Source organism: Hypomesus nipponensis, chromosome 20 (genome assembly GCF_054491055.1).
Source record: "Hypomesus nipponensis isolate SF chromosome 20, ASM5449105v1, whole genome shotgun sequence".
In the NCBI taxonomy this organism is placed as follows: domain Eukaryota; kingdom Metazoa; phylum Chordata; class Actinopteri; order Osmeriformes; family Osmeridae; genus Hypomesus; species Hypomesus nipponensis.
The window spans coordinates 3,976,789-3,990,853 of NC_140380.1; positions in this window are offsets into that span (position 1 = coordinate 3,976,789).

The window sequence follows — 14,065 nt, forward strand, 5'->3', positions numbered from 1 at the left end:
CAAGGTGAATTATACACACAGTTATGGTACTTACTGGCCTGAGGCGGGGGGGGGGGGGCTGTGAGGAGCCACTGGGAGGACTGGCCCAGAGAGTGAGGGACTCGTCCACACTGCCAACCACGACCTGCTTGGAGCAGTAGACAGGCAAACAGGAAATGCAAAGGCCTTTCGGTTGGCAGTGGGCCGACCAAAATACATTTCAAAATGTCACTATGAGCTGCTGTTTGCGCTCACCCAGCTAGCCAACCGTCCGAAGACTAATGATCCAATCAGGTGTGGTGCTTGTGTACTGAGTCCAAGGGTGTGCATGTCCTCTTGTATGTTCCCCATGGTCGCCCCGGCGAGATGCAGCGAACCAGTGGAGGACTCACTCCTCTCTCCCTGTTGCAGCGCAGCTTTGGGGATTAGCTGTCAATCACCCGGGGACAGCTAGTAGAGGCAGGGGAGAACAACTTTTAGGACTTTAACATACAACTCTTAGCTCTCACCGACAACAAAAGTATTTGAACCAAATGTCTCTTGTCGAGCGGTCGTGTAGTCTGCTTCCTCTCGGTGTTCACTTCCTCCATCCTTGCCAACCCTCCCTTTTCTCCTCTGCGTGGCCGCATTCCCAAGCCGCTGAGGGTCAATTCATGGAGGAGGTGTTGAGGAAGTGTTGGGGAAGTGTTGAGGAGGTGTTGGGGACGTGTTGAGGAGGTGTTGGGGAGGTGATAAGGAGACACTTGTGATGTATGTAAACGGAAGTTGTTACACATTTTATCTGGGGATCCAATCAGACGCTCAGGAAGGGAGGTGGGGGGGGGGGGGGAACATGAAAAGATAATCCCTGATGATGGTTGAAATGGATGAAGGGGCATCGATCTGTGCGCTGGAGTTTAATTATGTTTCGATGTCGATGCTCAGAAAGATTTGGTCAATGCTGCTTTTGTGACGTGACGCTGGGGCCCCAGTTAGGCTGGGGTCTAAAACCTGCTGTTTTCATTGCTTGGTCAGTTTGTCCCATTGACCCAACCATGATGCATGGATAATCTATTTGTTTAAATAGTTCTGGTCGGTATTGTGGTTCTGGTTGGGGTGACGGTTGTGGTTGGGGGACCTCTCCAGGAGGTTTTCTGCATGTGTACTGGCTGGGATCAAGCCCTCATCAACCACATGCCGAGACCAAACATCCAGTCATTAGATCAAGAAAACAGTGGAATTTTAAAGATTGAGTCCCACCCACCGTGAGACGGCGAACCTCAAACACTCTTCCCTCCGCCTCGAACACACACCTCTTCCCCTCCAACACACACACTCACCGCGCCATTCATAATCAATACCTGGCTGAATGTGTAAGGAGACGTTTAACATATCTTTGATCATCAGTAATTCAGCCCTCTAAATAACCTTCCTGTTACTAACAGCAGGAGCAACAAACACTTTGTTCTTCTCTTTTTCTGTCTTTGCATCCTTTCTCTCTCTCTCTCTCTCTCTCTCTCTCTCTCTCTCTCTCTCTCACACACACAAACACACACACACATTTTCTTCCTCTCTCTCACTGTCCTTTTTTCTTTCTTTCTTTCCCTTTCTTTCTCTCTCTCTCTCTCTCTCTCTCTCTCTCTCTCTCTCTCTCCTGTCCTCCCTCGTAGGACGCAGGGCCTGGTTGGGGACAGATGGCATGATGCAGCAAATCAGCTCAGCGATCTGACACATCACACACGCACAAGACTGGTGCAGACTATCTCCAAGGCAACACACATGTACTGTACAGACACACACACCAGAGTGGTCTAGAGTGCCTCCGAGGCCACACACACCAGGGATACTGGTTGTCTCTCCTGAAAGCGTTCCATCAGGCTGAGGGTACACGATGATGAGTGACACATAGGATCCCCCTATGGACCCTATAGAGAGGTGTGGCAGGAGGAGGGGGGAGATGTGGGGAGAGGAGGATGTGGAGGTGGAGGAGGGGACAAATGGAGGAGGAGGGAGAGGAGGAGGAGGAGGAGGGGAGGAGCAGTGGGGTTGGGTGAACTGTATGCTGAACTGGCCGAGGTCACTGTACACTTTCTAAGCGTGTTAGGTAAAGAGGCAGCTGTGAAACCGTGTATGTATGCAGTGTGTGTGTGTAATATGTGGCTGTATAATGTGTGGGTGTGTGTAATGTGCATGTGTGTATGTAGTGTGTGTCTAATATGTAGGTTAGCGTGTAACGTAGTGTGTGTGCTCCATCCCCTGTCGTTGGAGCTCGTGACGACGGTAGCCTTGAGCCACCAGTGCATCTCAAGCAGCGCGTGGGCGACGAGCAGCATGCCGGCAGCTAGAGGAGGAGGGGAGGCGAAGGGGAGGAGGAGAGTAGGAGGAGACGAGTAAGGGAAGAGGAAAAGAGGAGGAGACTAGGGGAGGAGGGGAGAGAAGGGGGAGGCAGAAGGGAGGGGAGGAGGAGGAAAAGAGGGGAGGAGGGGAGGAGGACGGGGCGGAGAGGAGGAGGACAGTCACACCTCTGTCACGCCAAGCTCTCCTTAAGGCCATCAGCTCCGTGGGAGCAAGGCTGAGTTTCTCCCCTGAGCTAGCAGAGTGAGCTTAGCAACAAGAGCTAACATAGGACACTTCACGTGTGTATGTCACTACCTAATTCGGAGCTACTGTAGCATACAGAGAGAGCACATAGATCTAGCATAGCATATACAACTAGCTCATCATATAGACCTTGCTCATCAAGTTCAATACTGCCCAAATCACATTTGCTCATGTGTTTTTTGAACATATGCTAGCATTACTAGCATACCACTTCTCAATGGAAGATTAGTATAGCTAGCTTACCATTTACTGCTTACAAGGAGATTAGTATAGGTAGCATACCATGTATTGCACAGTGAAAGATTCTTAGGCTATAGCTAGCATACCATCTACTGCTCAGTGTAAGTTTAGCATAATGTGCTTCAGATGTGTAAGTGGACATCAATCCCAAACCTAGCAGAGTCTAGAGGGATGAGCTTCTGTTTCTATACCAACGACAAAACCACCGGTTGCCAAGCCAACCATGCCCCTCTCAATGACATGAACCGTTCCCTTTTTATTCTTTATCCTCTACCTTCTTCCCTCTCCCTCTTTGCCCCCCTCCCTCCCTCCCTTCCGGTGTGCTTGTATGGAGCTGAGCTGTGAGGTTAGCATGTTATCTGGGTCAGAGCATTAGCATTGTCCGCTACATTGTGTTGGGTGCGCACTGAGCAGGGCTGGGATACTAACCTCTTCAGTGGTGATGGCGATCCTGTTACACCTCAGAGTAGGCCAACCTCTGTTCTGTTGACAACAGATGCTCACGCACGCACACAAATATTGATATGCAAATATACACACACCTCAGAGTAAGCCGGCCTCTGTACTTCCAGAGAACACACACACACAGAAGTGCACATTCGTATACAAGCATACGCACATAGAAATACACAGATAAACACATCTCAAGACGTCCTTGCTTGCTACCTTTCTTGCCGCCTTGCTTGCTGCCAAGTTAACCATGCTAGATGCCACGCTAACAGCATTGCTAGCCGCCATATTAGCCACCTTAACCACCATGCTACCTGCCATGTTAGCCACATGGAGCCGTCATGTTAGCCACCACGCTAGCCGCCATAGTACACACCAAATGGGTGTGTGGGGCTAAATGGAGGCATTTAGAGGGGCCAGTGAGGTAGCAGCGGTGGAGTGTGCCCGATTCTACAGTTATCAGAGCCCACAGGACGCACAGGACCGTCGCTATGGCAGCACAAGCAGACCGGTCCAGTGGATGACGGCCGAGCGTTGCAATCACATTCCTGACGGAGGGTGATTAGGGCAAATCCCCCCCTCGTCACCAACCGGCAGCCAGCCAACTCACACGCACAAACGAACACATGTGCACACACAGTGGCCAGAGCGGTGTGGTGACTCTGACCTTAATCAAATGAGAAGACATCCCAGGACCCCCCGCCGCCCTTCACGCACACACACACACTCCCCCCCTGTCACCACCACCCCCCCAGCCCCCTATTCCTCTGTTCTCTCCCCCTCACACACACACACACACACACACACACACACTCCCAGCAGCCATTTATTGACCACTGCTGAGCCAGGGGGGCTCAGTTTCAGGGAGGAGCCTTTGAGACTGCAGAGCATAGCGGAATAACCAAAGTCATTCTCAATAAGGGAGCCATTTTGTGTCAGGTGCTGAGGCCTGAAGTGTAAACTGTCTGTCTAGAGAGTGGCTGGCTGGCTGGATGACTGGCTGACTGATTAGCTGACTAGCAGGCTGACTGACACACTGATTGATTGGCTGGCTACACTCATCTCTCTCCGTCTTTCATCTCTGTTAGAACATCAGGCAGGAAATTGACTTTCAAAGGCAGGCTGAGAGCCCAACCTCATTCAGAGCGGAGAACCACAGAAGCTACCTGTCCACAAACAAGCTCTTTTTCAGTTAGAAGCCTTTCTTTGAACAAATGTTCAACAAGGAACCATAAAAAGGTTATTCCAGTTTTCCCCCAGAGGAATGAGAGTGGCAGGGAGTGTGTGTGTGGTATGTGTTTGTCTACTAAAATCCTAGTCTTCCTCACAGAATCCTTTCTGGCGCATTCCCCTGTCATGTCGTGTCACTCCAAAAATGCATTACGTATCGGTGGGCGGCCAGCAAAATGTTGCGTTACTGTGGCAACGCCATGGAGCAACGTGCCATGCCTGGTCACCACTGTGACTCATTGTCATACAATAATCGCCCATCAGCAGAGGTCACATGAGCGTGCACGTGTGCGCATGCATGGGTATGCACATTTATATGAGTGTGCACAATACTCAGTTACTCAGAGTCTCCTTCGCCATGGCAACCTGGTTGGGAGGTTTCCACAGCGACTCTTGTGAAGTACAGGAGAGAAGAGAGGAGTGAGAGAAGAAAGGAGTGAAAGTAGAGAGAAGTGAGAGAAGAAAGGAGGAGAGAGGAGAAGAGTGGAGTGAGAAAGGAGTGAGAGAAGAGAGGGGGAGAGAGGAGGACTGAGAGAAGAGAGGAGACAGGCGGAAAGAGGAGTGAGAGAAGAGAGAAGGAGGGAGGAGACAAGAGGAGGGGGAGAGGAGAGAAGTGAAATGTGCAGAAGACGTGGAGTAAAGAGGGGGATGAGAGAAGAGAGGAGCGGAGAGGGACGAAAGGAAGTGGACAGGAAGGAGATAGAAGGAGGATTAGCCGAGAGAGATTAAAAGACTTGTTTTCAGGTCATTCAGTCTCCAGATCTGCAGCTTCTCTTCCCTGTTACACCAGACCACAACAGGACCTTGCACTGGCCAGGCCACCATGTGTGTGTGTGTTGGGGGGGGGGGGGGGGGGGTTGTGTCCCGGATCCTGTCATAGAGATGACACCGCTGGAGATGGGAGCTGGGTGAGACAGATGGTACGTGTGATAGGTTACATCTGGAGAGGAGAGCTGGAGAGGAGACGACGGTTGCATGTGACGGTTGTGTTCTCATGACAGGATTAGAAACAATGAGGTCCTGTACAGAGATCTGCACACACGCATATACATCAAAATACACATACATACACACACACAAACACATACATACACACACCACCAGGGCTTTGATATCACACCACGCCAACACGGATCCTTATTTGTACCCTTCCCCCGGTTGGCCATTGTAACTGGTCTGGTTATAACATCTGGTAATAACATCTCTGGTAATAACATATTTGGTTATCTCTTGTTGTAACATCTGGTTATAACATTTCTGGTTATGAAATCTCTGGTTATGGCATGTGGTAATAACATCTCTGGTAATAACATCGGGTAATACAAATCTAATTATGTAATAACACAAGCATACATGATGTATGTAATAACTTGTAAGAACACTTCTGGTTATAACATCTCTGGTACAAAAAATCTCTTGTTATAACTGGTAATAATGACCCCTGTGTTGTGTGGTGCTGTGAGTGTGTTGATGCAATGTAAGTCTGTCTCTCAGAACCTTTGTGTGTGACAGGTTGGTATCTCTGGTTACCGTCACCGTGGAGATTAGAGGATCTGAGAGCTATATTTCCAGTTTGTGTGCCTCGTGTGTCTCTGTGTGTGTGGTGGTGGTGGTGGTGGGGGGGGGGTTATGTGTGTCATTTTCTTTATTGAGTGTAAGTGTGTACTGAGGACAGCTGGTCAATCTCTGTCGCTGTTTCTCTCTCAGATGCTCTCGTTCTCTGTTCCTCTCTCTGTTCCTCTCCCTCCCAATCCCTATTTCTTGCTTTCAATATTCCTTTCTCCCCACACACACAAACACAAACACAGAGAGACACACTCACACACATAGACACAGACTCCCCCCACCACACACACATCCACACACACAGACAGACAGGAATTGTAGTCAGCCTGGGTTGAGCTGACAGGGAGCAGCTGCACATGGCTGTAGTCACATGGGTTCACCATGTGAGTCCCCTCCCTCTCTCTCTCTCTCCCTGTCTGTCTGTCGTCCGTTTCTCTCTCCTCTCTTTCCCTCTCTCGCTCTATCTGTCTATGTCTCTCTATGTCTCAGCTCTTTGTCTCATACTCTTTCCCAAGTCTGCCCAGCCTAGCCCAGCCCAGCCCAGCCTTTCCCAACCCATTAAAGCCCTGTCTACTGTTGTTTTGGGGTTCAATTAGCTGGAGCATTAAACCAACCACGTGATCATTCTGGTCACGCAGTGTAATATCAATATCAGTGCCATTTCAACATTTGAGAGGAGTCTCTATGACAACAGTGTTACAAAAAAATATATATTTGAAGATTGTCCAGGCGCAAAAATCTGTCTCTGTTAGTTTGTTTGTGTGCATCCACAACACCACTGCTATAAAACTCACTCAACTGGTAAGTAAAAATGCACACACCCACACACACACACACACACAGCCAACACACATTGTCATATACACTGCTCAGTGAGAGAAAGCTAATAAACAAATACAGAAGCTGATTATACCTTTTTGGGAAGACATCAGTCTCTCACTGTAAAGACACACACACGCGTCAGATAAGAGTCTAGAGTTTGGACAAGGCTGAACTGTGAGTGAGGAACACATGCCACATCATGTGACACAAGATCACATGACTTTGTGACACAAGCCTTTGGTGATCATGTGACCCGTACCACTGAATGTAACCCTAACCGTTCTCTAACTAGGAATGTCACAGTAGTCTGTCTTAAACACATGCACACACACACACATACTGTACATGCACACAAACACAATGTATGGAGGCACAGTTCACACACCAACTCAGAATCCTTCGCCTATTAAGTGAGGAGAGAAGAGAGAGAAGAGAACGGGGGAGGAAAAGAGAGGAAAGGAGGAAAGGAGACTTAGAGAGAGAAGAGAGTGAGAGAGAGAGACTGAGAGGAGAGAGAGGAGAACAGGGGAAGAGAAGTGAATAAGACAGGAGAGGAGAGGAGTGGAGAGGTAACAGAAGAGGACGGGCGAGAAGAAGAGCGTGGGGGAGATGTGAGGAAAGAGATGGGGGGGGGGGGTCATGGTAGTGAATGCAACGCACACGCAGACATAAACACACACCTACCCACTCTGTAAATCCCACTGGCCTGTCCTCAATTGAATTACTGTTATCATACACCCTCTCTGCCCACCACAAGCCACACCCCACTCAGAGACATACATGCACAGACACACACACACACACGCACACACACACACACATTAGAGTGGGTCCCATTAGGGCCTTATTGATCTTAGCTCTGAGAGGGGCTAGGCCTGTCTATTGATCTCTGCTGATTTCAGCCTTCTGTGTGTGTGTGTGTGTGCATGTGTCTGTGTGTGTGTGTGTGTCTGTGTGCATTTTTGTGTGCGTGCATATATTGTTTTAAGGACATGCATAGACCGACAGAATGAATAGTGTACTTAGAAACAACCAAGCAACCCTACCCCAACCAAGCAACCCTACCCCAACCAGGCAACCCTAATCCAATCAAGCTAGCCACATGCAGTACAGGCACAAGTTAAGGAGGAGAGGAGGGTAGAGGAGAATGGAGGTAGAGATGGAGGAGAAATGAACAGAAGTAGGATAGGAGAGGGAAGGAGTATATGGTTAGCCATTCTGAGCTCCAATCTAATTAGAACTGACACTGAGTCACTGACACGTTCACAACTCTAATTATGGGAATATAGAAAAGCGCCGGTTCAGTGTGTGAGTGGGTCTTCCCTCAGAGTAGCTCTGTTCCTTGCCAAGGTGACAAGGGTTGCCATGGTAGCAACATCTACTCCTTTCTGTGCGTCCCACACACACACACACACACGCAACACACTAAAACACTCTTTACCTAAGGATTCATAGTCTCTGTATATGTGACATTGCGTGTGAAAATTGAAATTCAATTTCAATTGACTGGATTCTGAAGATATCCCCGAGGACAATCCAGTGGTATTGTGTTAATCGTAATCTCATTCTATTCTAAGGTATTTAATGTCGTTCCATTCTAATGAGTATTCTCATTGTATTGTTTAGTTTTGTTGTGTATTGTGTTATTTCCACCCACACACAGTAGTCGTTGTCTCTATAATGTTGTTGCCACGATGATTGACAGTACACATCTTTGTTTCCATAGTAATATAATCTCCATCTGTCTCAGCATCACCGTGGTGCAGCCCCCCCACTCCCCATCTCTCCCCTTCCTCTCTCCCCCCCCTCACCCCCCCTACACTCTATCCCCTAGTCCCCCTTTTTTACCCGCTCCCTCTTTTTCTCCCCTACGCTTTCCTCATCTCTCCCCTCCCCCTCTCCCTATTTCTCCCCCCCTTTCCTCTTCCCTCTCTCACCCCCACTCTCCCTCCTATGAAGTGACTGCCCTGCTTTAAGCTCTGATGAACTATCTTGTCATTCCACTCTTAATGGGGCTTCTAATGATCAACTTGATTAACTATAGTGTGTGTGTGTGAATGTTTATGTTTGTGTGTGTGACTGAATGATCAAGAAGGTAATGTGTCAACACTCACGCATGATAATGATGTTTGTAGTGTGATAGGACCATGCTAACGATATGCAGTAATATGTTAATAGCTGTGTGATGCATGATGGGACAGCTCTATATTTAGACCTGTGTCCTGGAATGCTATTCAGCCAATGAGCCAGTCAGAGAAGAAAGCAGTGACATATACAAGTCATAAAGTAAGATCATGTGAGAAATGATGTATTTGTGTAGTGTGTCTATGTCTGTGAGATGGTTGAATGTTTACGTACCGTATGTGTGTGTGTGTGTATGTTGCGTGTCTTTTCCTCAGCACCAGCTGCCTGCGGGTGGACAACCCCCTCCCCCAGTGAAGGACTACCTCCTCTCCCCATCCCTCCCCTTTTTACTCCATGTCCTCATCAGCAGTTAGTATGCAGCTGATTCTCTCCTTGTGATCTCCCCCGTCTCAAACCACCCTGCTTTCATTTCTGCACCTCCATCCTTCACCTTCTCTCTCTCTCTCTCTCTGTCCTTATGTCTCTCTCTGTCTGTCTCCATTCCAAAGATCCGAGAAGGAAGAGGAGGATGATGATGAGGGGGGTCTTCAGACGGAGGAGGGAGGGCTGAGGAGGAAAAGGAGGAAGAGGGACAGAAAGAGAAGGAGGAGGGACAGAGGGAGGAGAAGCAAGAGGGAGGTCTACAAGAGGAGGAGTAGGGGAAGAGGGACAGAGGGAGGAGAAGAAGGAGGAGGGAGGTCGACAGGAAAAGGAGGAGGAGGGACAGAAGGATGAGAGATGCTGCTGCCTGAGAGCCTAGTCATTATCCTGATGATGTCACGTGGCAGCAGGATGTGTGGGAGGATAGGATTTGGGGAATACCTCAGAGGGAGAGAGAGAGTGAGAAGGGAGGAGGGAGAGAGGTACAGGCAAAGGTAAAAATATAGCAGGACTGGAAATGGTATTTGTTACAGGTTTTACTGCCTCCCACTCTCTCTCTTTCTCCATCCCCCTCTCTCTCCCTCTCATTCTCTCTCCCTTTCTCCCTATCTGTCGTTCATTCTCTCAGTCCCTCTCTTTCTTACTCTTTCTCTCTTTCCTTTCGCTCTCACTCCTTCCCTCTCTCTCTCTCCTACGTGGTGTGAGGAAGCCGAGACGTCCTCTCATCATTAAAGATGCATGAGAGCCAGAATGTTCTCTCTCCCCAGTAGCTGCCCTCTGCAGAGTGTTCTGTTATTACTGGAGTAGAATCTCTTCTGCTCAGTAGAAGAGACAGGCTGTGTGTGTGTGTGTGTGTGTGTGTGTGTGTGTGTGTGTGTGTGTGTGTGTGTGAGAGAGTGTACGTGTGCATGAGACGAGTATGAAAAAGTGTGTTTTTTTCGTGTGTGCTTGCATTTGCACGTGCAAGTGTAAGTGTGTGATCTCTAATGCATTGTCCAAGCTGCTACTGCTCCCAGTGATGTCCTGGTATTAAAGCTATTTATAACCCCAGTGTGTGTGTGCGTGTGTGTGTGTGTGTGTGTGTGTGTGTGTGTGTGTGTGTGTGTGTGAGATAGAGTAGCTTGTTCACTTCAGCGCTCATCTGCTATACTCACAGAAGTATAGAGACAGAAAGAGGGTGAGAATAAGCGAGAGAGATGGGGGTAAAAAGAGAGAGAAAAAGAAAGAGAGAGCGAGAGAGCGAGAAAGAGGGCAGAAATAAAATGATGGGGGGAAGAAAGAGACACAGAGAAAGAGAGATGGAGGAGAGGGTAGTATAGATGAGCAAACAGAACTGTCTGTTTCAATATTTCATCCAAACCCTCCATCACCATAAACTGCTGTCTCCCCCATGCTATCCTGGAGACAGGGGGAGGCTGGGGGAGGCCAGGGGGAGGCAGGGGGATGCAGAGGAAGATTAAGGGGAGGCTGTGGAGGCAAGTGGGAGGTTGGGAGGAGGCTGGGGGAGGTTGGAGTGAGGTTGTGGGGAGGCCAGGGGGATGTTGGGTGAGGTTTCCTCTCTTGCAATCCCTCCCTCTATCTATTCTCCCTCCATCAATCCCTGTACAGTGCTGGTCTACATTCCTGTGAGCAGCAGTAAAGAGTGTTCCCCCTGGTGGTGTGTTTGGGGACTGCATCTGTGACGTTTTATCTCTGCGGCAGCAGCTCACTCAAGACTGTGAGGATGCCTCCTCTCCTCTCCATCTCTCCTTTCCTTTACCTCCCTTCTAGTCCTCTCCCTCCCCTTCTGTTTTTAGATGTTGTTCTGTTGTGCGCCTTTTTAACCATGTTGATTCTGACCACGTTTTTGAGGCATGGCGATCGATTCGGGAAGGCCTCTGTGTATGTAGATTAGACCACAAGATCACATCGATGTTTGACAGAGACACAGGTTCAAGAGCAGGGGCCGGGAGGAGAGGGCAGCCAAGAAGGCTGCAGGACAGGCAGGAGGGGAAGGAAAAGGCCGGCCAATAGGTTGTTGCAGAATAAAAGTGAGATGTGTCGACGTTTCATTGTACGCGTGTCCATGTAGGTCCTTGGTCAAGGACCGAGCACAAGTCCTGCTTGGAGAAAGTCTTTGTGTGTGTTTGAGTGTGTGTGTGTGATGACAGCTAAATGAGACTATGTCCCCTCCAGTATTATGTGCCAGTACCTGTGTTCTCTGTGTGTGTGGAGGCAGGAGGGGGGTGAAGTAGGCTCAAGAGAGCAAGGAAAGGAGAAGGCAGTGAGAAAAGCACAGAAACGGTACAAGAGAGAGAGAGACAGGCCAAAACACCGACATCATCATTGACACACCCATTTGCTCTTGTGTACAATTCTCATGTCTTTGATTGATTGATTGTGTGATGTGGTTGGTGTCACCACCTAAGGAACAGTGTATCCTTGGTTAGAAGCAGGAGGAGAAAGAGGTTATGCCAACAAATAAGGACTTTCCCCAATACAACACATCCTAAATAACTAGTTTGCTTCAAGTTTACAAAACAAAGCTGAGTCAGCGATTTATTCCAGCATCACCTCACATGGCCCGTTCACACCAAGGACGATAACGACAACTATAACAACAATATATTAGCGTCCACACCAACCTCGACGATTACATTCTCGCAATGTTGTCTCCCATTTCAAATGCGCAGGCGCTTTAAATTCGGATGGATTTTGATAGGTTGTCAGTGTTTATCATTCATCAGAAATAAATCATCTTGAAAGTAATCCCAATGATATCGTTCCGCTATATAGTTGATGTTATCGTTGTGGTGTGGACTATTGTTTTACATTTCGAACGATTCTTAAAACAGTCTTTATAGTTATCGTTTATAGTTTATAGATATTGTTATCGATAGTAAGATCAAAAGTTTGAGTTTTAACAATTTACTTTATTAGTCAGTGCATTTATTTAGATTGATGATCCGCTTCTAAAATCAAAGCAGTTTAACCAAAAACACAAACCGATGCCCGCAGAATTCCATGTCAGCGCGCTTTTCTGAGCTTGCCAAATAGCCACTGCAGCATGCACACAGAAGTGTCGGACTCGGCACTTGGACTCATCATATATTGACTAAAACAAAAAACAAATATTACACGAAGCTCAAAAAAACAGTATTTGCGCTCAAATGAATGCAAAAAGAACTTGGGCTCGCAATATTGATGTCACTGCCAAATTAACTTGCGTCCCTGAACTGTTGTTGTGGGTTAAGCAAGTTTATATAGCTTAGTAATGCATTGTGCGCAGCAAGCTTGATAAAAGAGGACATGAATAGGGGCCTGTGCCCCATTAGAGTTTTATGTCTAGTAAAATTCCTCTGTGTGAACCATAGCCCTATATTCAGTAGACCAAGCGAACCGGCTCTTTAAAGATGGCGTCCCCGTTCATTTTTTTAATTAATATTGTCAAAAGTCGTTCCATATACAAAGCTCCATATACAAAATCACTTTTTAACAGAGAGAGGTAAATGATAAGTGTCAATATAAAGATCACCCTGGGATCTGCGACGGTGACCCCCTCATCCTCTGCCAGGAACCTTGGGATTACCATGGATGACGAGCTCTCCCTCACGGCCCACATTGCTGCGGTCTCCCGGTCGTGTAGATTCACCCTCTACAACATCCGGAAGATCAGGAGATACCTGGCTGAGCACTCCACCCAGCTGCTTGTCCAAGCACTTGTCCTCTTCAAGTTGGACTACTGCAACTCGCTGCTCGCTGGTCTCCCAGCATGCGCAACCCGCCCTCTTCAGAGGATTCAGACCGCAGGAGCCCGCCTGGTCTACAATCTACCCAGATGCTCCCACGTTACCCCGCTACTCATCTCCCTCCACTGGCTACCCATAACGGCCCGCATCAGATTCAAGACCCTGGTACTGACCTTCCGAGCAGTGAACGGGACTGCACCCAACTACATCGATCTCTCCTACTGCCTTACACCCCCACCCGCCACCTACGGTCTTCTTCAGACAACCGCCTGGTGGTCCCACCGCTCAAGACCGCCCGGCCTCAACACAAGCTCCTCTCCTGCCTGGCCCCCCAGTGGTGGAATCAACTCCCCACCTCCATCAGACACAGACTATCTCTCCACCTTCAAGAGAAGGCTCAAGACGCACTTGTTCCAGGAGTAAACGGTGCTTAGGAATGGTTTGCTGAACAGTGTTTGAACAGTTTGAAGGTCAAACATATGTTGTTGTTGCATTAAAGATTAGACTTGTTCCTGTTTGTTGAATATTGGAGTGTCAAAATAGATGTCTGATACGAGTAGGTCACTAACCTTTTACATTTAAAGACAGACAAATGGAAGACACAATTATGCAATAGCACAAGTAAGTCAAACATTAGCCTCTGCAGAGGAATCAAACATTCCCTCAGAAATGCAACAAATTCATGAAATTCAAGTTCACAAAAAGGAAATCTTACATGGAAAGGCCTAGAGATATGTAACCAGGAATCAAAGAAACATGAGAAAGCTTTTAACAAGGCTTATGACTCCTCGAAGCAGTTTGCTAAAGAAACTAGGTCTAAATTGAAAGCTTTCTGCTCTTGTGAAGATCTTGACCAAATCCAGAGAGACGTTCAAAACATACAAGATATAGTTAGCCAAGAGTATGCCCCCTTGTAACGCAATCAAGCCACAACACCATTATTAATAGAATGGATACCTGTACCA